Below are 22537 nucleotides of genomic sequence, written 5' to 3' on the forward strand. Positions count from 1 at the left end.
AACTAGAAACAACCTTGAACAAAAAGATCTATTTAGCCAGCTTGAAAGGGGAAATGGGCGAATCATTAGGCTCCAGGAAGCTGGTGCTGAAGGTTGGCAAGCTCATGCAGAGTTCCACTGAGGTCGGGAGATGTTCTGTAATTTCCAACCTCGAGCTAATCTGTACAGCATGCTGTGTGGTGGGAGTGAGATTTCAAGCCGGGTTGGGGGGGGGGGCGGTGGATGTCGGGGTTTGTTGCGTTTGAACTCCCTCATGTCTTCCTTGTCGTGTCTGTAATTAAATATGTGCTCCTTTGGAGACAGAGGGGTTCTGAGTAATAAAAAGCCTGCGTTGTGAGCTTCTCACTCCCTCTCCTCTGCTGTTGTAGGCTGTGTTTGTTGGTGTAATGACAAACCCCCAGACAAGCTTTACATGCAGTCTTAATGCTTGTAAAGTAAAACTTGTTTTAGCCAAGGACAATATCTGCTCAAACTACAGCAGAAGCATCATGCAGCTAATAATTTAGTCTGATGTTATCAACCTGGTGTCGTTTCTCCACTAAAGCCTGCTTCGATCTACATGTTTTAAGTTCCCAAACTGCTTTTGGGTGATTAAAATAACACAAACTAACCTAAATGACTTTTGGCTGTCATTTTTTATTTTTCATTGTTTCTTTGTTCTGGTTTTTTTTTGTTGGTTTTTTTTTGTCTGTCTTTCCTATAATATAGCAGTATTAAATAACCTTTCAAACTAGTCAGACAGACATTGGTTTGAAAACGTTATAATTTTTATTGCAGAAGATTATTTTTCACAAATGCATTTGCGGTCTAAAATTGGGCAGGTGTTCCTGCAGAGTGGCGTAACAATACACATGTCTGCAGCAATTGCTCTGGACCTCTTTTAAACATCGTGTCCTGTACATTTATCCCAGTCCCAGTCATGCTAGCTATTTCCATGCAATGTCTTGTTATAGTACACCAAGTACAGTACTGCAGGCTTTCTGTTTTTATGCCATGTGAAGATATATGTCATTGAGAATTCTGTTGTCAGGCACACTCTTCATGTCTCCATATCACTAATCCATGGCAGTCACGTAATGCTCTCTCATTGTCAATTAGAAGAAAACAGGGTGTCAGATGTGCATTATTAAGAACAAAGTCACATGAAATAGGCTCCAAAATTAACGAGGTGTAGTTATTTACATGCATGCTCTATGGCTTTGTGAAGTGTTGTGTAATGGCAGATTTGGAACTACTAAAGACCATTACCATTGGAAGAACCCAGAGGGAGCATGTGTTCGAGGGATGCTGAAGCTCAAGTGGAAGAGCTGTTGTCTGCCAGTTAGAAGATTGATAGTTTGATCCCAGCCTGCATGTCAAAGTGTCCTAAGGTAAGACGCATTAGTATTAACATGCAAGTTATTTGTGTCTTACAAAGTAGTATTGGGAACAGACTTTAAGCAGGGCCCGACCAAGATGGTTGGCTTCTAGGTTTTTTCTGTGAATTACAAAATTGATTTGAATTAACTTAAATTACTAATACCTTTTGTGTACTGAAATAGAAATAATAAATGTTAATATTAATTTTAATCAAGCAGGTATTTGTAATCATGTGTAATCATGTGTAATGTGTGATTGTGACCGTGGGTACCCACTGACTTCTTGACTTCTCACACCATTCACTAACCCTAATGTAGCATTTCAATTACCTACATGCAGGGGCCCAATGGGTCATCAAGCAAACCATAAAGCAGCTCAAAGTGTACTGAGGCTGCTTGGAAAGCACTGGTGAAGTCCTGTAACACACCCCAGAAGGCTTTCTGCACTGTGCTAGCATGTGGCATGCTGCACAATATGGTAAATCTTAATAGTTTGCCTGTAAACAACATTCACCAAATTGATTAACCAGACCCTGACCCATTTCCAGTTGTAGAACAAAATGTTCCAGCTGTGCTATTTGGATGTGATACACAGACTGTAAACCAGTAGTAAGTTTGGATTACTTTATTTTTCCACAAGATTTTCTTTTAAATGTGTTGCTTATTTTGCACAGTACATCATTGTTCCGTCTCAACTTACTCTATGTTGAGATTTACAATGTCTCTCAAGGATTCCAGCACAAAGTTAGTCACAATGCAATCAGACAAGTGGCCCTGAGGAGCTTGAGATTCACGCCCACACCCCAACACCCCACCCCCCACCCGTTCCCGAGCTGCAGCGGAGATGCTGGCCTCGACAGTTTCCACCACCTGACTCACAGATGATGTGTCCATGATGTTGTGCTGTATGTATATAGCACTTTTCTTGTTATGTTGACCACTCAGAGTGCTTTTACACTACATGTCACATTCACCCATTCACACACACACTCACACAGCACTTCCATTGTTATATACTAAGTGCTTTCTACTATCAAACACATTCATTCCCCAACAGACACATCAGGAGGGGGTCCAGTGTCTTGCCCAAGGACACTTTGGCATGGAGTCAGGAGAAGTCACCAACCGACTTTCTGGTTGGTGGATGACTGCTCTTCCACCTGAGCCACAGCTGTGGCGACCTTTTGTGCAGTGTACTTTAGGATAACATGCCTGAAATATTCAAGTCTCCTGCATGTGCTGACAGGATGCCATGGATTCCCTGATGATGGAGGCCACTAGCTTGTCATGCAGGGTTAGCTCTGGACTCCCTGGGCCTCCTCCTGTGGATGTCACACTCCACTGATGAGCATCAACCTTTCTTTTTATAACTTTGATGTTGGACCAATTTTTTCCTGGTCTTAGATGTCTTACTGCCGTGACAGACTTCATTAAACAATCCCACATAGAGGATTTTTTTGTAACTTACTCAAGAGGAAAAACCGCCAAATAAAATATTTTGTCTTGCTTCAACCTCTGCTACAAGTACTTTGATTTCACATTTTGTGAAATTTGTCTTCTTTTTCATTATACCCAGTGTGTATGCCACTGCTATTTGGACAAAAGGTGAAGTGTGACCATACACTCATTTGCATAATTATCAATGGGAGGAGAAAGGGTAGTCCAAGTAGCATGTGCAGTTTCCAAGTCAAGTGGGATGCATCAAAGAAAGGTTCGTAGGAATAAGCATACACATGGTTTCATACGTTGGGTGAATGTATTTTGTCTATGAATGTTTTGTCTGTAAGCCATCTTTCAGTATGAAAGCTGCACAATACTTTATACATGAGTGTGGACCATGCCAACACCTACAGTCTTGGCGTTAATTGTCCTATTGTGACAGCTAATAGGTCTGCAAAACAGGCTACAAGCTGCTGATCTAGTTTGTTTACACTCCATGAAGACAAAATGACAGCTGGCTTTCTTGAGCAAAGCCTTTGCCCTTGATCTCAGAGTGATTGGTTTTCAACTACTTCTTCCTAAAAACTGTGCTTACTGGATGCAAGCACTATTCAAACATGTACAGATATAACAAAATAAATCAGATTATTAGGTATACATGCTCAGGTCTCTGCAGATGAAAGGGCATTGGGGGGGAATATAGGTCTATTTATCTGATTTGGAAAAATCAGATAACTGTCATTATGTGATAAAGCATATACTGTTAACACGATCACTTGAATAACTTCATAGCACCAGAAATCAGATAATGATCAGATGTTTGGTGTACATGTAAATGGGCTCACTGTAGTGTTAGTGTAACTGTTAAACTTTAGTAGTGTCAGAATGAGTGTGCTTTTTTTTTTTTTTTTTTGCATGTTTTTTTTTTTTAAAAGTAAGCGAGGTGGTCATAGCAGAGATAAAATGGGCCAACATGAGACCTCTGACTGACATTGCTGTCATCAATGATTACGTATCACCGACTTGCTGTGAAAGCACACATTGTTATGGAACTGAGCTGCCTCTGTTTGATGTGTGAATTACTGAGGAACAACGTGGGTTGGTTATCAAAGACTTTTTTTTTTGTTGTTTTCATAGATGAGGTACAACTGGTATGTGAAAATATACAAAAATTCTCCTGAACATCTTCTTCTTTTACTGCAGCTTATAAAGAAGATTTCAGTTGTTTACAAAGTAAATCTAATCACATAGGTTACTTTCAGTGTTTACTGTATTGGTTTAATGTTATTTATCATAAATAAATGCAGATTTTTTTTTTTTTTTAAAAAAGCAACCAATCAACTTAGTGGTCAATTTTTATATCTGTAAATGATGTGCGTCATCTTTCTTGCACGGCAGCATTTTGTGCAGGTCGAGAGATAATTTAACTGATGCAACTGCTTTTATTTTATTTTTGTTTTTTTATGCAACCAAGTAGGACACTAGATGTAGATAGAAATTTTATTAAATCTCAGGGAACAAAATATTTATGGTTGGCAATTAGAAGCCAAAAATGTGTTAGATAAATAGCAGATAGCAGCAACTTCAGTTTGCATCAGCAGTAGCCTGCCAGGACAGGTATGAAACCACAGGATAAACTTCAAGGGAACAATAAGAGATCAAGCTGCCGTAAGTGGGACCAGTCATCTTTTCTACCCTTTTCTAGATTAGCTCGATTTTCATTTCTCTCTATAACACCCTTGCTCTGCTTTGGCACCATTAAATGTAGAATTCCCTTGTTAAGCAGTGTGAAAATGACTAATAGCCACTAGTTGATCCTTGAGCCTTAGGTATTTATTTGGGTCCCGATTAATTCTCTGTAGTGATATAAAATGTAAATAACGTTAGCTAACATCGGTAACTCACCAGCACGTAGGTGTAGCTCTCCTCTGGTTCTAATCACACCATACACCAATTTCTCTCTGATGACATTTATTGATCCTTATGCTCATCAGTCACTGGTCTCCTCCAGGCTAACTTTTTCTTTATGTTCTCATATGTTTACATTTCAAAGCTGTGGTAATTGGAAAGGAAATACATAAAATATTTAGTTTATTTGTAGATTTGCTTCTCGGTAATTTCTGACAGTTTAAGTTTATGGTATCATGAAATTATTTATTGTCTATAAATATGAAACAACAGTGAAATACTATATCTGGTGTATTAACAGATTCATTTTTTTCTATCTGCAGATGTGTAACAGTATATGAAATACAGTACCTAGCTTGAAGAAATGACAGTAAATTAAGTCACAACAATGTGTGACTCTCTCTCTGGCATTTATAACTGGTCATAAATCCAGTTTTATTGCTCCTGCATTCCTCAGGATAAATGTCCTCTTTACAAAGCAGTATTAGGTTTCACTGTGCAAGCACAAAACCCATGTATCTTCTCCATCATCTGCATTGCCTATGCAGTATCTTTGTGATCAGGGTTGATGGGGTTATTATGCACTGAGGGTATATCTCATATTTCATCTGGATTTTCTAACAGCACAAGAAGCAGACGGTTTCTGATTCATGCTTCACTGACTCTGCTTTATCAGAATTTTATTGTCAGCAGTTTCATACGACAGTTATAAACATGTGAAAGTGTTGTACTTCCTCGGCATAAAGTCCTGTTTATTTATTTCTACACTCCTAAACTTACTGAACCACAGTAAATCTTCATTCTCGTCAGAGTGTAAAATGAGGTCTGCCATCTTCAGAGCCTTTCTAAGATCATATTACACATCTTACATGTCCATCTGCTCTGCATGAGAATGTGCAAAGAAGCGGAATGCATTCCCCCACAGGCTACCCATGCTTACACCCCATCTCAGCTTCCATCTGACTGAATAATACACACTGGTTCCACTCTGTTGCTGTTGTGATTGCAGTTTTGACAAGAGGGAAAAGCCAGTTTTAGAGAAATGCTGTTTATCACATCTGCCCTGATTCCAGCTGTGTAACATGGTGGTTGATGTTTCTCTGTACACAAGTTCAGGCTGTTTATCATACTTGAAGGTCTCAGGTTTGTGTTGTCAACCTAGCAAAGGATCTGTGAGCCCTGATGCACATATTCCAATGAAGTTGTGTTTTTTATGTCTATTTTATTTGATATTTATTTAAACATAGGTGTACATATGTGTGTGTATATATAAATATAAATATATTCTGTATGGCCTTGAGTTGAAATAGGTGTTACCACTGTATTTATTTTGCTCAAATATGTAGCAAAATAGAGGGAATTAGTTTTTTTTTTTATTATTTTCAAGATAAGGAAGAATAATAGAGGCACAGATAGCCCAAAGGTGCATTTGGGCCAAACAGTTTCCGTGACTTCCTGAGGGTAATTGGAGACTGAAGAGCTCCTCTGAGAATTAGATGCCTTCAAGGGCTTTTTTTCCTGTTTGCATCTGAGCTGCCTATAGAATTGCTAAAGTGATGTAATATGTTCAGAGCCTCAGCTATTTTCTGACTCTTAGATGCTGAGCCCACTGAGGTTCAGTGGAAGACAGGAGATACACATACAGAGTTCTTATTCATTTATGATGTTTTTACACCAAAAGCAGTGTGCTATAATGTTTTTTTTTTTTTTATACAAGGGTACAGTGACTAAAACAAGCAGTTTGTGTAGTGGGGCAGGATTAAACTAGCTTAATCTTGTCCCACTGCCAGTAGTAGTGCTTTTATTCCGTGCAATAGGAACAACAGTGTATTTAGAAATGGTCCAGTAACTACCACCACCTCTCAGAGGAACAGTCTAATTATGAGGTGGTGGTATAACACAGTATCCTACAAGCTATACTGGACCACAGTTTCTCAAAAAACTCAAATTTCTTAAAAAATTAACACACTGTATTTCCAATTGCCTTAGAAAAAATGTTAGTTTTGAGCCTCAATTTGGGATGTAACTAAATGCATATTTCTGAAAATACAAAGGCGCCAAATGTACAAAATCTCAAGTAAAAAAACTGAATGCACCCTGCTTTTGTGTTCCTGTTAGTTCCTATCAGAACTGAAGCTGATAAACTCTGACTACAGTCTACAGACGACAGTCACTTTCCCAAAGCGCTCAAAGCCATTAGTCAATCCTCTCTTTGTAAAATAGGTGATTTTTCTGTCTGAGGAGGTTCCAAATAATTTGGCTAACAGTCCTAATTTCATCACTTTACCATGTTAGATTATAGCATGAAGTTTTAAGTTGTAATGACAGAGTTGGGTTTTGTGATGTATAGACATTGTTATTGTGGATCGGCAAATCTCCCATCCTTCAATTTATGGGGGCATTTGTACCAGATTTCATGAGATTTCCCCCTGGCATTCCAAATACATTGCACAGACAAAGATTACATTGACTGGGGTCACAGAGTTATAACCTTTGAGCAACATGATGTAAGCTGTTGTAAGCAGTTATGGAATCAGTAAAAATCCCCAAAAATATAAAAATATTCCATTCTTTTTATTTATTTATTTATTGATATAAATTTCCCTTCAGGTGTTTCTGATATAGTAGGTTAGGAAACAGCTGTTTTTTTTTTTTGTTTTGTTTTGTTTTTTTTTTTTGTTTTTGTTGAAACTACTAAAGTTTTGTTAACATGTTAAACTGTTCTGCAGCATTCTAAGAGACGTGAAACATAAATCGTGCAGAGTTGTAATAAACCATATTGAACTGCTTAATAAAGCCAACTGCATGCCTTCAAGAAACTTAAAAGGTTTCCTTTTAAGAAATTCGATGCCGTCTTTGTTTTCATTTTTATTTGTCAAATGTTTCTTAGAATTGTGCAGTAATGAACACTAATACATATTTTATGAATGTATCAAGTGTATGTTACACGTTGAGGATGCTATACTCGGAAATAAACAAGCTCTATCCTAAGCAAGATAATAATATTTCTACAGAGTGCACTTTCTGCCTGTCCAGGTTTTTTCTTTGGCATGGTGCCAGTAACACTGAGATATTAAAGTACTAGTACATTTACTGTTCAGTTGTTCATGTTACTTAGTTATTTAGCCTGTCAATCATACTGAAGAGGTATGGCAAAAGTGCAGATTTATTAACTTTACTGGATAAGTGGAACTTTGAAAGTGAGTTGCTGGTTGTTCTGGATGTACACTTTCACACTTTTGTCAGATGGATGTTTAATGATTAATAATTAAGGATTTTTAGTAAGAATGTTTTTTTTATATTCAACTTGTATTGATTTCAGACTGAAACAAACTGCCTACAAATGAGAAACTGAACAAAATGTATTAGTCCCTCTAAGCGGATGTATAATCAAGTCTAAATGAAATCTGTGTATATATGCTTCAAGCCACAGAAACTCAATGAAAACATGACTTATTATTTTGTTTTTACTCTCAAAACTATTTGCAACTACACTCCACTCTATACAGTGGCCAGTTTTCAAAATGAAACCTCTGCAGGGCATTCTCTAAAAATGTTGTAACCATTAACACAGTTCTAATCTAATCAAACTTTACCATTCTCACTTGGACAAACATTCTGAGCTTCATTGATTTAACAATGACCTCAGCCGGGGCTAAAATCACTCAGAGGTGCGGTTTTCCTTCTCTTGAATGTAACATATTTGAATGTGGATTGTTGTTCAGGCCCATCGCTTCCAGGCTATTCTTCCATTACTAAGAGCGATTCAGAGCTCTCTTTAATGGACACGTGTGGGCCGCGGGCCAGCACAGTCATTTTCAAATCTGCTGCTCTGTGAAATGACTCACAATTAGCTCCATTGAGGTAACTGTCAGCACTCTAATCTCTTGGGTTTTTTCTCTTTTTAAATATAATTAAAGGAGAGGCTTTCAGGATGTTTACCCAAAACATGATCAGATTCTTGAGAACAGTGGCCTCGTTGATGTGTAGGAGCTTTGTGTTTCCCCTCGAGGCTTTACAGCATGTCAGATGGTTGATGGACCGTGTGGGAAAACAGGTCACCTGCATCATACAGCCAGCCCCCCTTCTCCACCTCCACCCCCCTCAGGATCATGAGGGTGGTGGACAGATGAGTGTTGACTAAGTGATGCTGACACACCATTCCTTGCCTACCTCTGTTTGGTTGTGACTAAAACTCCTGCATGTTTATGTCCAGGAGTTCTTTTCCTTTAAGGATTACTGAGCACAGCCATAATCTGCCATCATGGACATGTCCAGACACAATGTTATTAAAAATAGAGTACTTTGTCATGGAAAACTATTAAAGCAAAATGATGTAAATAGAAAAACCTAATTTAAAGGGGTAGTTTACCCAAAAATGTGTTTTTTTAGACTTCATTTAAATGAAAACTACATATACTGTTGATGAAATTCAAATTTTTAAAATGGGATTTTGTGGGTAAAAAATGGTTTATAATGCCCTCTACAGGGTAAAAACAGGTTATGTTTCCGTGACATCAAGAGAGAATTTTAAAAACCCCACAGCCCCTCCCTCCAGATGCAGATTGATGGGTCCTTGCCTTGCAGGCATAGCAAACCTCGCCCACCAACGCATATGTAGGGATGTGAGCTTATCTGGTGTAGATTTACTAGTTTCAGACTTCTATTCTTTCACAGTTTCTGATGAAATATTCCTGAAATGTGATGGATTTGTGCTTTTGAGGGGGGTAAAAGTAACACGGGACTTTATTCTTTACCTGCTGATCCTCATCTGGCGACACATAATAGCAGAGGTAACGTACAGCGACACTTCCTGCAGCTGCCACAACCTGCCTCGAATCTCCAAGCCAAGCCAGCACAACAGCGCTAACAGCTCAGATTCAGGACCACCTTGTTTTTTGTGTAGCTGAGGAGATCCAGGAGGGGAAAAGTCTTCCACCTCAAAGACAGCTCTGTGGCATAGCTGCTTTATCTCGCTTTGCATCTTGCTAGTGAGCTGAGCTGCTGTCTGTCAATCATTTCTGATTGTGTATTTCGTCTCACCCACTCTCTCCTCCATGATCACCCTACACCTCCAACCCTTGCAGTTTCAGGCATTTTTCAAATTCAGCTGTGGGTGGAGTTACTCAAAAAGTAGGCGGTGTAGTTACACTTTAATGTATTCTAATCTTGCACATATGATGTACATTACATGTGCACCACAGACATGTGAATAAAGCCATCAGAAACATGAAGATAAACATGTCCACATCTGAATAGCTGTAAGAGATTAATGAAACCCATGATGTAAACAAAACTGTAAAGCCGCCAGGATTTTACTGTTTATAATGAAATTCTTTAGGGTTTTTTTTTTAATTAGTAAAAAAAAGTGTCCCAAAAGAAAACAAACAGTAGAAAGTGCTTGTAGGCAATGTATACATAAAAGGGTGACAATGGTAATAATAATGATAATTAAGAAAATAAAAAATAAATAATAATCATAAATTAATTTAAAAGATCAAATACATACATACAGAATGTAGAAATTGTATGTATTTTGTTTTTAGAAAAAGAAAATTGGTTGGAAATTAAATAAGTATGCTTATTTGTCATTGCAACACTTACTGATACAGTAATATATCATATTTTCTGTTCTAGTTCATTATCAACATAAATATCTTTTCATTTCAAACAGTAGGTGCTCCAAAATGTTACTTATTTTATATCACTTACGTCCAAGCTGTTCCTTTGGTTCCACTTATTTAAATTTTAATGCAGTAACTGTGCAGTGATACCTTTTCACTTCAAAGATCATGATGTGAAATGGCTGTATGATTCACAAAATGTACTTTAAATCAAAGTGCCAAAGGAAATTTCCCCTATTATTTGCAAAAAGACAGCACTGACAGGCCTATGATTGAACGTTTCAAATGCTAAAGAGGTTGTGCAAGACCACTTCTGTAACTGCAACAGTTCAAGCTCAATTTTGGAGTAAAATAATCATCATCACAATCCGCCTTTATGGAAACCTGTCAGAGGAATTGACAGAGAGGAAAAACTTATATTCATGAGTTTAACCCCAGGTTTAAATGTCTGCTCTTTCTATTAAATAAATCATGGTCTGCAAAAGCTGTGGTGTTAAGGATTGCAGCTATAAGGGTAATGTCAGGCGGATCCCAGGAAGAGCCAGACACAATCGCAGGTAATACTGAAACAAGCTTTAATAAAGCTTCCAGGTAACAGAGAAGATGTGAAGAATGCAGCCATAAAGCAGAATAACACACGAAGCAGTAGTCCAGGACTGGGGCTTATGTAGGGAGAAGACCAGGTGTACACTGATGATGATAGTGATTCACGGCAGGTGTGTCCAAGATGTCTGAAGCTGAGGGATTGTGGGTGTTGTAGTGTTGTGGCCAGTGATCAGAACTCAGGTGAAGAGGAGCGCACCCGTGAGGAGGGTGCAGGCATGACAGTACCCCCCCCTCCGAGGCACGGCCCCCGACGTGCCTCGCCAAGAACCAGGAGGACGGCCCCTGGGACGGGGAGCTGGGCGATCAGGGCGAGCCCGGTGAAAGTCCCGAAGTAGGTGGGGATCCAACACATCCTCCCTAGGGACCCAGCTCCGCTCCTCCGGTCCATAGCCCTCCCAGTCCACCAGGTACTCGAGGCGACCCCGGCGCCTACGGGAATCCAGGAGGGACCGGACAGAATAGGCCACCGTCCCCTCAACCTCCAGAGCTGGCGGGGGTTCCTCCGGCGGTACCTCGTCCGACAGCGGTCCCCTGATCACTGGCCTGAGGAGGGAGACATGAAAGGAGGGTGAAACGCGGAAGTGCGATGGCAGTTGCAGTGTATAGGTCACCTCGTTTATCCGGCGAAGGATCTTGAATGGTCCGATGTAGCGGGGGCTCAACTTCCTGCACGGAAGACGGAGACGAAGATCCCGGGTCGACAGCCAGGCCCGATCACCTGGTTGAAAGACGGGGGCCTCCGAGCGATGGCGGTCGGCTTGGATCTTCTGGTGCCGGAAGGCCATGTTGAGTTGGACATGCGTATCCTGCCACACCCGTTCCGCTCGGTGAAACCAGGCGTCCACGGCCGGTACCCCCCCCCTGGTCAGGAATCCAGGGACTCAGTGGAGGTTGATGCCCCAGAACACACTGAAACGGCGTCAGGCCCGTCGAGGCATTCCTGAGGGAATTCTGGGCGTATGCAGCCCATGGCAGGAATCGCGACCAGTCGTGTTGGGTCCTAGAGCAATGTGCCCTCAGCATCCGTCCCAGCTCCTGATTGGTCCGTTCCGCCTGTCCGTTGGACTCCGGATGATACCCAGATGTCAGGCTCACAGCCACCCCCAGGCGGCGAAAGAAAGACTTCCAGACACGGGAGACAAACTGCGGGCCCCGGTCCGAGACTATGTCCTCTGGCAGGCCAAAGTTCCGGAAGACCTGGCCCAGTAAAGCCTCTGCAACCTGGAGAGCAGTGGGGAGTCTGGCAAAAGGGATAAACTTACAAAACTTAGAGAAACGATCAACCACCACTAAGATCACCGTAAAACCATCTGAGGCTGGTAGGTCAGTCAGGAAATCTACAGCGATGTGGGACCACGGTCTCTGGGGAACAGGCAACGGCAGGAGTTTCCCCGCTGGAGGTCGGCGAGAAGATTTAGTGGTGGCGCAAACAGAGCAGGAACGAACACACTGAAGCACATCCTCAGCCAGGCGGGGCCACCAATACTTCTGGGCGAGCAAGTCCGCCGTGCGTTTGGCACCTGGATGACCCGAGGAAGCCGATGTGTGTGCCCACCTGATTACTCTGTTCCGGAGGCTCAGTGGAACGAACCGCCGGTGGGCAGGGCAACCGGGAGGCGCAGGAGACCTCCTCAACATCCGGTCAATATCTGCATCCAGATCCCAAAGGATGGGATTGAGGAAGATAGAGGCAGGCAGGATGGGCGTTGGTTCCGGGGCTGATTCAATCTGGCCATCTCGACGTGACAGTGCATCAGCCTTAGTGTTACGGCTGCCGGGTCTGTAAGAAATGGAGAAATTAAAGCGGGTAAAGAAAAGAGCCCACCTCGCCTGACGGGGATTCAGGCGCTTGGCCGCTTGGAGATATTCCAGGTTGCGGTGATCCGTGAAGACCTGGAATGGATGGTGAGCCCCCTCCAACCAATGCCGCCATGCCTCAAGCGCCAGTTTCAATGCCAGCAGTTCTCGATCCCCCACATCATAGTTACGCTCTGCAGGTGTAAGCTTCCTGGAGAAGTAAGCACATGGGTGGAGTTTCGGTGGATCACCCGAGCGCTGAGAGAGAACGGCCCCCACCCCAGAGTCACTAGCATCCACCTCCACCACAAATGCCAGATCGGGGTCCGGAAGACGCAGGACCGGCGCTGTAGTGAAGCGGTGTTTAAGATCCGCAAAAGCCTCCTCAGCAGCCCGCGTCCACACCAAGGCTCTAGGCTTGCCACGGAGCAACGCGGTAAGAGGGGCCGCCACCGTGCTGAAGCCCCTGATGAAGCGCCGGTAAAAGTTGGCGAACCCGAGGAACCGCTGGAGGTCTTTCACAGACTTAGGAGGTGGCCAGGAGGTGACAGCCTCGACTTTAGCCTCGTCCATTCGCACCCCGTCAGGGCCGATGATATACCCCAGGAAGGAAACGGAGGACTGGTGAAACGCACACTTCTCTGCCTTTACGTACAGATGGTGATCCAGTAGCCGCTTCAGGACCTGTCGCACATGCAGGACATGCTGGGAGCTGGTCTGGGAGTAGATGAGAATATCGTCAATATATGCAATGACAAATTTCCCCAACATGTCCCTAAAAATGTCATTAATCATGCCCTGGAAGACGGAGGGAGCATTGGCCAGCCCGTATGGCATGACGCAATACTCGAAGTGCCCTGTAGGAGTGCTAAAGGCCGTTTTCCATTCATCCCCTTCTCTAATGCGCACCAGGTTATAGGCGCTACGCAGGTCCAGCTTGGTGAAAACCGTGGCGCCCCTGAGCTGGTCCAGCGCACTCGGCACTAGGGGAAGGGGATATCGGTATTTCACAGTAATGTTGTTCAGTCCCCTGTAATCAATGCATGGACGAAGGCCCCCATCCTTCTTGTCGATAAAGAAGAACCCGGCAGCAGCCGGGGAGGAGGACGGACGGATGAACTCCTGTTTCAGAGCCTCCTCAATATAAATCTCCATAGCGCGGTGTTCGGCTTGAGTGAGAGGATAAATCCTACTCCGAGGGGGTGAGGAGTTGGGCAGAAGATCGATGGCGCAATCCCATGCACGATGAGGCGGCAGCTGCGTAGCTCGGGTCTTGCTAAATACCGCCGCCAGGTCCTGATAAGCTCTTGGAACCGCAAGATCTGCTGCTGTGGACGGGCTCTCTACGGATGTGGACGCAATCTGGAGAGCTGGGACGGTCCTGCCAGGAGCTGCTGGAATCCTCACCTCCTTGTTCTTCCAGTGTATGACAGGCTCACGAGACACAAGCCAGGGCAAACCCAGAACCAGGAGGTGGCGGGATCGAGGAAGGACGAAGAAGGTGAGGTGCTCCTGATGACTCCCCAGTGTCAGTGTGACGGGTCCGACGAAATGGGTTACCGTGCCTCCGCTGATGGGCCCCCCGTCAATGGAGCGCACGGCGACAGGATGAGGAAGAAGGTGGAGAGGAAGATGAAGCCGCCGAGCCAATGCGGGAGAGGCGAGGTTGCCGGCGGCCCCCGAGTCAACTAGGGCTGGAACAGATAGACTCAGATTACCAGCGTGAATGCTGACGTGCACAATAAACTGCTCAGTGCTATATGTGGGAGGTGTCGCACTCACCCTGGGGTCGGCGGACCGCCGACCTCTCTTATCCCCCTTTCCTCTCGACACATGCGGGCAGCTTTGCAGGAGGTGATCCCCCTCCCCACAGTACATGCACAATCCATACTCTCTTCGGTGCCGCCTCTCCGCTGCTGACAACCGGGCGCGTTCCAACTGCATGGGTTCATCCTCGGAGTCCGGGTGGGTTGGAGAGCGGACAATGCGGCCATGTCTCTCTCTGTGGAGATTGTCCAATCTGATCGCCAAAGAAATCAGCGCATCCAGAGATAAGGTGTCATCCCGACAGGCCAGTTCCGTCTTTATCTCTGTGTTGAGGCCCTGCCGGAAAGCGGAGATGAGAGCCGGCTCGTTCCAACCGCTCGCTGCAGATACTGTCCGGAAGTCCAGAGCGTACTCCGCCACAGTGCGGGCTCCCTGATGTAAGCGGAGCAGTCTCTCACCCCCCTCTCGGCCCTCTGGAGGATGATCAAACACTGCCCGAAACAATGACACAAAACGGGGGTACTCAGAGAGATGGTTACCTCCTCTGCTCCAGACAGCTGTGGCCCACTCCCTTGCACGTCCTCCCAGCAGGGATATAACAGTGGCTATCCTCTCGCCGTCCCGAATCTCCGGGTGATATGAGAAAAAGAGATCACACTGTAGGAGGAATCCGGCACAACCAGAAGAGTCCCCATGATAAACCTCGGGGAGCTTAACAGGAGAGGCAGCAGACCGACCAGCAGAAGATAAAGCAGCCGCACCCGCTGGTGGCGATGGAGTTACCGGTGTTGGCGAGGGCTGGGGATTTGGTTGGATACGCAGATGTTGAAGCAGATCTGACATCATCGTCTCTTGTCTCGCTATCCGCTGTTCCAGGGCGGTAGCGACAGCAGTCAGCTGGGAGAGGATGACCGCAGGATCAGGAGGAGTAGCCGTCAAAGTGGAGGGTCCCTCTCCAGGGGAAGAACCTGCTGTGTCCATGTTGGTGTGTTATTATGTCAGGCGGATCCCAGGAAGAGCCAGACACAATCGCAGGTAATACTGAAACAAGCTTTAATAAAGCTTCCAGGTAACAGAGAAGATGTGAAGAATGCAGCCATAAAGCAGAATAACACACGAAGCAGTAGTCCAGGACTGGGGCTTATGTAGGGAGAAGACCAGGTGTACACTGATGATGATAGTGATTCACGGCAGGTGTGTCCAAGATGTCTGAAGCTGAGGGATTGTGGGTGTTGTAGTGTTGTGGCCAGTGATCAGAACTCAGGTGAAGAGGAGCGCACCCGTGAGGAGGGTGCAGGCATGACAGGTAAATGTCTTAAAATAATGAATATATCACCTAAGTTTTTCTTTACAATGTTGTGTTGTTCTGCTCTTAAACAGAAAACTATGAGAAATGCCATCCTGCATGGTAGCACAACTGAAGAAAGAAATCATACATGAAAATTTTAAACAAAAGAAATATTTTATTTAAAATATTTCACTTTGGGAAAACCACTGATCTTTCTATTGCTCATACCTCAAAGAAGAAATCTGCACTTGCTGACATCTTCGGGCAGGCGTTCAAGACCACCGGAGTTTCCCTGGCATCAGCCCCTTCCAGATCTGAAAAAGAGATCAGACAATGCCAGGATGCTTCACCTCTGCTAGGGACAGATTACTCATTGGGTTGCTGGAATTCTCAAACACAAGGTTATTTACTCAATGCCAAACTGGCACATGTGTGTCCGAGGGACGAGCGGATCTGCAGAAAGAATCTTTCTGGGGAAACAATTGCTGCTCGGACAAGTGCAGTCAACCATGAGCATACTGATTAGTTGCTGATCCAGAAGAAGAACCTCTACATTTATATAGATTGTAGTTGCAATTTCCCTCTGGGATTAATACAGTATTTGTCATTTTATTTCAGTTTATTTAATTCGATTTCATGTTTTAGATTAAATTTATACAGTGAGAATATATTTAAGAATATAATGAAAAATAAATATTATTTAAGCTGTTATAAGGAATGTTAGTATTAGTAATGTACCTCAATAATTCAATCTCAACAGCAATAGACAAACGACCTGTCCAGGGTGTACCCTACCTCTCACCTGTAATTCTTAGGATAGGATCTAGCCCCCCGCAACCCTAAATTGGACCAAGCGATATAGAAAATTAATGAATGAATTCCAAAGTACTGAACTGTATCTACAAAATGATTTAAGTTGGTACTTTAAGTTGTTTTATTTTCCTGCCCATTTTTTTGTCATCAGCACCTCAACTTCTGCCAGGTTTCCTTCATTCTTCTTTCCACATCATTGTTGTTTTGTTATCGCTGTTTGCCTTGGTAGTTTTAAGTTTCAGCAGGTCAGTCCGTCCTTCTGTCCTATGTTTCCACTTGAAATTTCTTTGTTCGTTTTAAGTTTAGTTTCTCGGCAATTCTGCCGTTGCAGTGCCTTTTTGTTTATTTAAATAAAGTCTCTCCGATCATGACAGACTGGACTTCGGGCCAGATGAGGACTACTGATCTTGGCATGGTAAGTGGTTATAATAAAAATAATAATAAAAAAAAAAAAATATATAGATATATATATATATAAAATTTTTGAAAATCTTTAAAGACAAACACAAAAATCCACACATACCACAATAATAATAATAATAATAATAATAATAACAATAAATAATAATAATAATAATAATAATAGTTGGTTAGATTTATATAGCACCCAAATCCCCTTACATTGTATCTATTATTCATTCATACTTGGTGATGGTAAGCTACATGCATAGCCACAGATGCCCTGGGGCAGACTGACGGAAACATGGCAGCCAATCTGCACCTACAGCCTCTCCGACCACCACCAAACATTCATCCACATTCATACACCAGTGTTGCCGAAGTGTCTTGCCCAAGGATGACAAATTGACTTGGGGAGTGGTAATTAAACTGCCAATTTTTCAACTATTGGACAACCCGCTCTACCTCCATTGGCTGAAATAGGGCAGATTTCTGTAAAACTAATGCCTCTCAATGATCAATAACTCAAAAGAAGTGTAATGATGGGTGGTGTATTTATCTGCAGAAACTTCGCACTTATCTGATTTGTTTTCTTTTATTTTTCTTTTATTTCGCTCTATCGCTCTGTCCCTTAAACCTGATTAAAGATCTCCAGATGTGTAGTTACTTTGTTTTTGCTTTCTTGCTTTGCCTCCTCCCTCCTTACGTTCTTTATTGTGCATTATTTTGTCTCACTAGACAATTCTGTTAAAACAGTTTCACAAATAACTATTTACCACTTAAACTACAGTTTAGGTGTAGCTACCTGTTTCTTTCAAACCCCATGACCACCAGGACTTTTGTCCCTGCAATCCATCCCTATTGTATACCTGTAGAGTACTGCAGAATCAACATATTGTAATATTACTGCTTATCGTATCAAACTGTTTCACAATATTTTCCTCTTCCATTTTTGGGCTGTGAAAGGGAAGAAATTTGTAGACAAAAGTGGTTGGGTTATATATTTTAGGCAGACATGTACAATAGATGCATGTGTGTGAGACCAAAGGAAGATAACGGAGAGGAAAAAAGAAAGGTGAGAAGAAAGACAGCGTAAAACAATTCTTTTCGGTTATTGATGATTAAGAGGCATTAGGTTTGCAGAAATCTGCCTTATTTCTACCAAGGGTGGTAGAGCGGGTTGTTCAGTAGTTGGAAGATTGGCAGTTCAGTTCCTCTTAGATCATCTGTCCTGGCAGAGGATGTGCAGGAGGTTCACGGAGCAGCAGCAAAATTCACAACAAAGATAACATGCCAGGAATAACATAACAGGAATTGAACACATTAAACTTGTGGGGTGACTCCATCTAATCTGTTAACTGTACCATGTAGAACTCAGAATACAACAGAGACCAGTGCTAGCTGTACTTTATATTAGATCTGCCCAACAAGTTTTTTATTTTTATTTATTTATTTATTTATCCATTCATTCATTCATTCATTCATTCATTCATTCAGTATATTTACATATTTAGGGTCTTTTGCATGTTTCTCGTTATTGTTTATGTATGAGATGTGTGGTGGCAAAGAAATTTCTCCTTTCAGGGGATGAATAAAGCTTATCTTATCTTAAGTCACTGTTAGTTAATGACTCCATCATTTTTTCACAGTTTAGATTTTCTGGGGATTTTCACATTTACATAGATAACATGACGGATGGTAATGTTAAGAAATTTTTTTCCATATCGGACATGTTAGGTTTGTGGCAACATTTAAAAGAACCGACCCACATTCAAGGTCACATTGTGGACCTGGTAATTTTAAAAGGTGTTGATATTTCTTCTGTTGCTGTCACTGACTTGGCCTTGTCTGGCAAGGCAGGCAAGGCAAATTTATTTGTATAGCACGTTTCATGTGCAAGACAATCCAAAGTACTTTACATAAAACATTTCAGCAGGGTGCAGAAAGCAATACAAGTGCATAAAAAAAAAAAAAAAACAAAGATTAAAAGAAATGCAATTAATGAAATAAAAACAGAATGAAGATGCTAAAATAAAATAGATAAAATGCAAGAAATAAAATTCCAGTGTGGGGAAAGACAATATTAAAACATGATTCCAGCTCAAAAGAATCATGTCTGATTTTTGTATTTTTGTATTTTGTTTTATTGATCACCCAGAATGTCCAAACAACCTGCTTCTCGGTTAGAAAGAGGTACATTAATGAAAGAACTAGTGCTAAGTTTGTGAAAGGCATAGCTATGTTACCAACTACCAGAGCAGAGTCAGTTGATGGACTCCTGGATAATTTCAATCTGAATATCTTGAATGTAATGGATGCTGTGGCACTGGTAAGAATCAAGAGCACCTTGAGCAAACAAAAACACCATGGAGAAACACCACTGTGTTCACAAGCCTAAAAAGAGAATGCATAAAAACAGAACGGAAATGGTAGAAAAATAAACTTCAAATTCTCTATGAGCTGTACAAACGAAGCCTGCGTAACTATAACAATGAGCTGTGCGAGGCCAGAGAGCTGCATTTATCTGAAATGATTAACAACAATGTCAACAATTCTTGCATCCTTCTATAGATAAGCCCAGAGCTCCTTTCCTTTGAGAAATGCAATCAATTTGCCAACTTTTTTAGGCAAAAAATTTAAAACAATTAAGCAAAATGTTAATGCCACACAGTCAAACAAGAAAACTAGTCTGTGTCTAAAACCTGGAAATAATTCTGATGTTATGTCACAATTTAATATGATCGACTTAAAAATGCTACAAGAAATAGTTTGGCATTTGAAATCAACAACATGCACTCTGGACATTAAACAATCTGACTTTTTAAAAACAGGTTTTACCTCACTAGAAAGTGATCTATTTACAGTTAACAGCTCACTGGCATCTGGCATTTTTCCCAAGTCACTACAGATAGCTGCTATTAAACTACTCCTAAAGAAAAGAACTCTAGACGCCTCTACAAAAAACAACTATAGACTTGTCTCTAACCTCACTTTTATATCCAAGATTATTGAGAAAGCTGCTTAAAGGCTAAATAATTGGGATTTTTTCCTTAAAAATAATTTAAAATGTTCTCATTTGCTGTGAGTAATAAAAGGAAGCTTCCCTATTAACAATATGTCTCCTACATCAGCAATGTCTTTGTCAAGTTTTTCTCCTTCAAAAAACGAGTTCTGTGCCGGAAAAACTTGGGTGCACTGTGTTGCTCATTCCAACGTCCTGGTTCCTTAACCAATCATATGCGACTCCCCATGGTTGCCTAACAACAACACGGCAGTGTTTGGTATTTTATGTCGGCAAAAGGTATGGAAGCTCGTAAAAGAAGCGGACCTGAAATAGTTTTAGAAAACCTAAAAAGAGATCCAAAGACTCTGGTCAACTAGTCCAGACCAGAGTCCAGACTAAACATGAAGAAGCAGCATTTAGCTGTTATGCTGCAAACAAGTGGAACAAACTGCCAGTGGAGATTAAACTTTCACCAAATGTAGATATTTTTAAATCCAGGTTTAAAACCTTTGTTTTCTCATATGCCTGTATACGAAATCTACACTGTAACTTTTTAATTTATCTTGTTTTTAATAATTTTAATGTAATTTATGATTCTATTGTGATTCTTGCTATTTTTGTTGCTTTTTATCATTTCTCAATATCTGGAATGCTTTTAATGTTTTATGTAAAGCACTTTGAATTGTCCTGTACATTAAATGTGTTATACAAATAAACTGCCTCCCTTGAATGGAGAGTAAAAGATGGAGGAAATGAAAACGGAGATGTCGGAAAGGAAATAGTAGGGGAGGAAAGGAAAAGAAAAAGAAAATATGAAGCGAGAGTAGTAAGAAGAGCAAATGAAGAAAGGATAAAGGAGAAGCAACATGGAGAGGACAGAGAAAGGGGGAGTCTGTGGTAAAAAGGTGGACAGCTGTCGGATTAGCTTACTGCCTTCAGTCTGTCTTTGTGAAAGCGGCTTGCTGCTGGCGGTTGCTGTTGGGAGTTTGTAGGGTTGAGAGTACCTGTGACTCACTGACCACAGGTGTCAATCAAACTCTACCAGGCTGCTGAAGGAATGTGGTAAACAAGCCAGTGTGGTCCCAGAGATGTGTAGCATCTGAAGGAGCAGCAACTTAAAGGCTGAATAAGGCATTCAGCTGCTCACTGCAGTGCAGGTAACACCTGCAGGTGAGAGAGACAGAAAATACACCCCTATCTTTGCCTCTTCTTTGTACTTTTTGTAAGACTTGTAATTGTATTCCATGTCTTTCTGCCTGCAGGCGATATGAGCAGCAGTATTGTTCCCTCATCTAACACAGCTCATTTTATCCTTCTCAGATTCCACTCAAGCACTTTTATTTGCTGAGTGTAAGATTTCCTTTCTTACATGTTCAATAACCATGTTAGATGCAGGCTTAAAACACACCTGCATCAAACATATTGTCACCTAAATGATGGAATCAGCAAACTGCTAATATATCAGTCAAAGAATGTACCATCTTTATTTACATGTGAAACTCGAAAAATTAGAGCATTGTGCAAAACTCAATTTGTTTCTTTAATTCAACTTAAAAAGGTAAACTAATATTTTATATAGACTCGTTATATGTAAATGGATATATTTCTTTGTTGTAATTTTGATGATTATGGCTTACGGCTTATGAAAACCAAAAAAATTAAAATCTCAGAAAATTAGAATTAGAATAGTGTGAAAAGGTTAAATGTTGTAGCCTCAAAGCTAATTATTCCAAAATACCAGCAAAGACTTCTGAGCATTTAAATGGTCTTTCAGTCTATTTCAGTGGAATGAAATCTATCATGGGGAAGGCTGCTGACCTGACAGTTGTGCAGAAAACCATCATTGACACCCTCCACAAGGGGTGGAAGGGAAAAGCGTTAAAAAAAAAGATGCACAACCGGCAGGAATGACGGCAGCCTGAAGAGGATTGTCAGGAAAAGGCCATTCAAAAATGTGGGGAAGCTTCAAAAGGAGTGGACTGAGGCTGGAGTTAGTGCTTCAAGAGCCTCCACACACAGACGAATCCTGGACATGGGCTTCAAATGTTGTATTTCTCTTGTCAAGCTGCTCCTGAACACAACATGTCAGAAGCTTCTTATCTGGGCTAAAGAAGAAATGAACTGGTCTGTTGAGTGGTGGTCCAATGTGCTCATTTCCGATGACAGCAAATTTTGCATCTCGTATGGAAATCAAGGTCCCAGAGTCTGGAGGAAGAATGGAGAGGCAACAATCCAACACACTTAAATATTTGTCACCATCCAATCAGATAGAAGTGTGAAGATATGGACAAAATTTGCAACTGCAACTTCAGAGTCTTGCAAGCAGTTTTGTGCTTTGCATCTGTGAACAGGGTATTTGCAAAAGAACTTTTTTTTTCAGCAAATATAAATGCAAATCCTTTTCTGTATTTTGCAAACTTGAATTTTTCAGGTAGATTGTTTTTACAGACTGACAAGCTTGATTTACAGATGCAAACTCTGAAATTATTTGTTAACATTCATTTACAACTGCAAAATCTTGAGCCCATATTTA

Source organism: Melanotaenia boesemani, chromosome 7 (assembly GCF_017639745.1).
Source record: "Melanotaenia boesemani isolate fMelBoe1 chromosome 7, fMelBoe1.pri, whole genome shotgun sequence".
Classification (NCBI taxonomy): Eukaryota; Metazoa; Chordata; class Actinopteri; order Atheriniformes; family Melanotaeniidae; genus Melanotaenia; species Melanotaenia boesemani.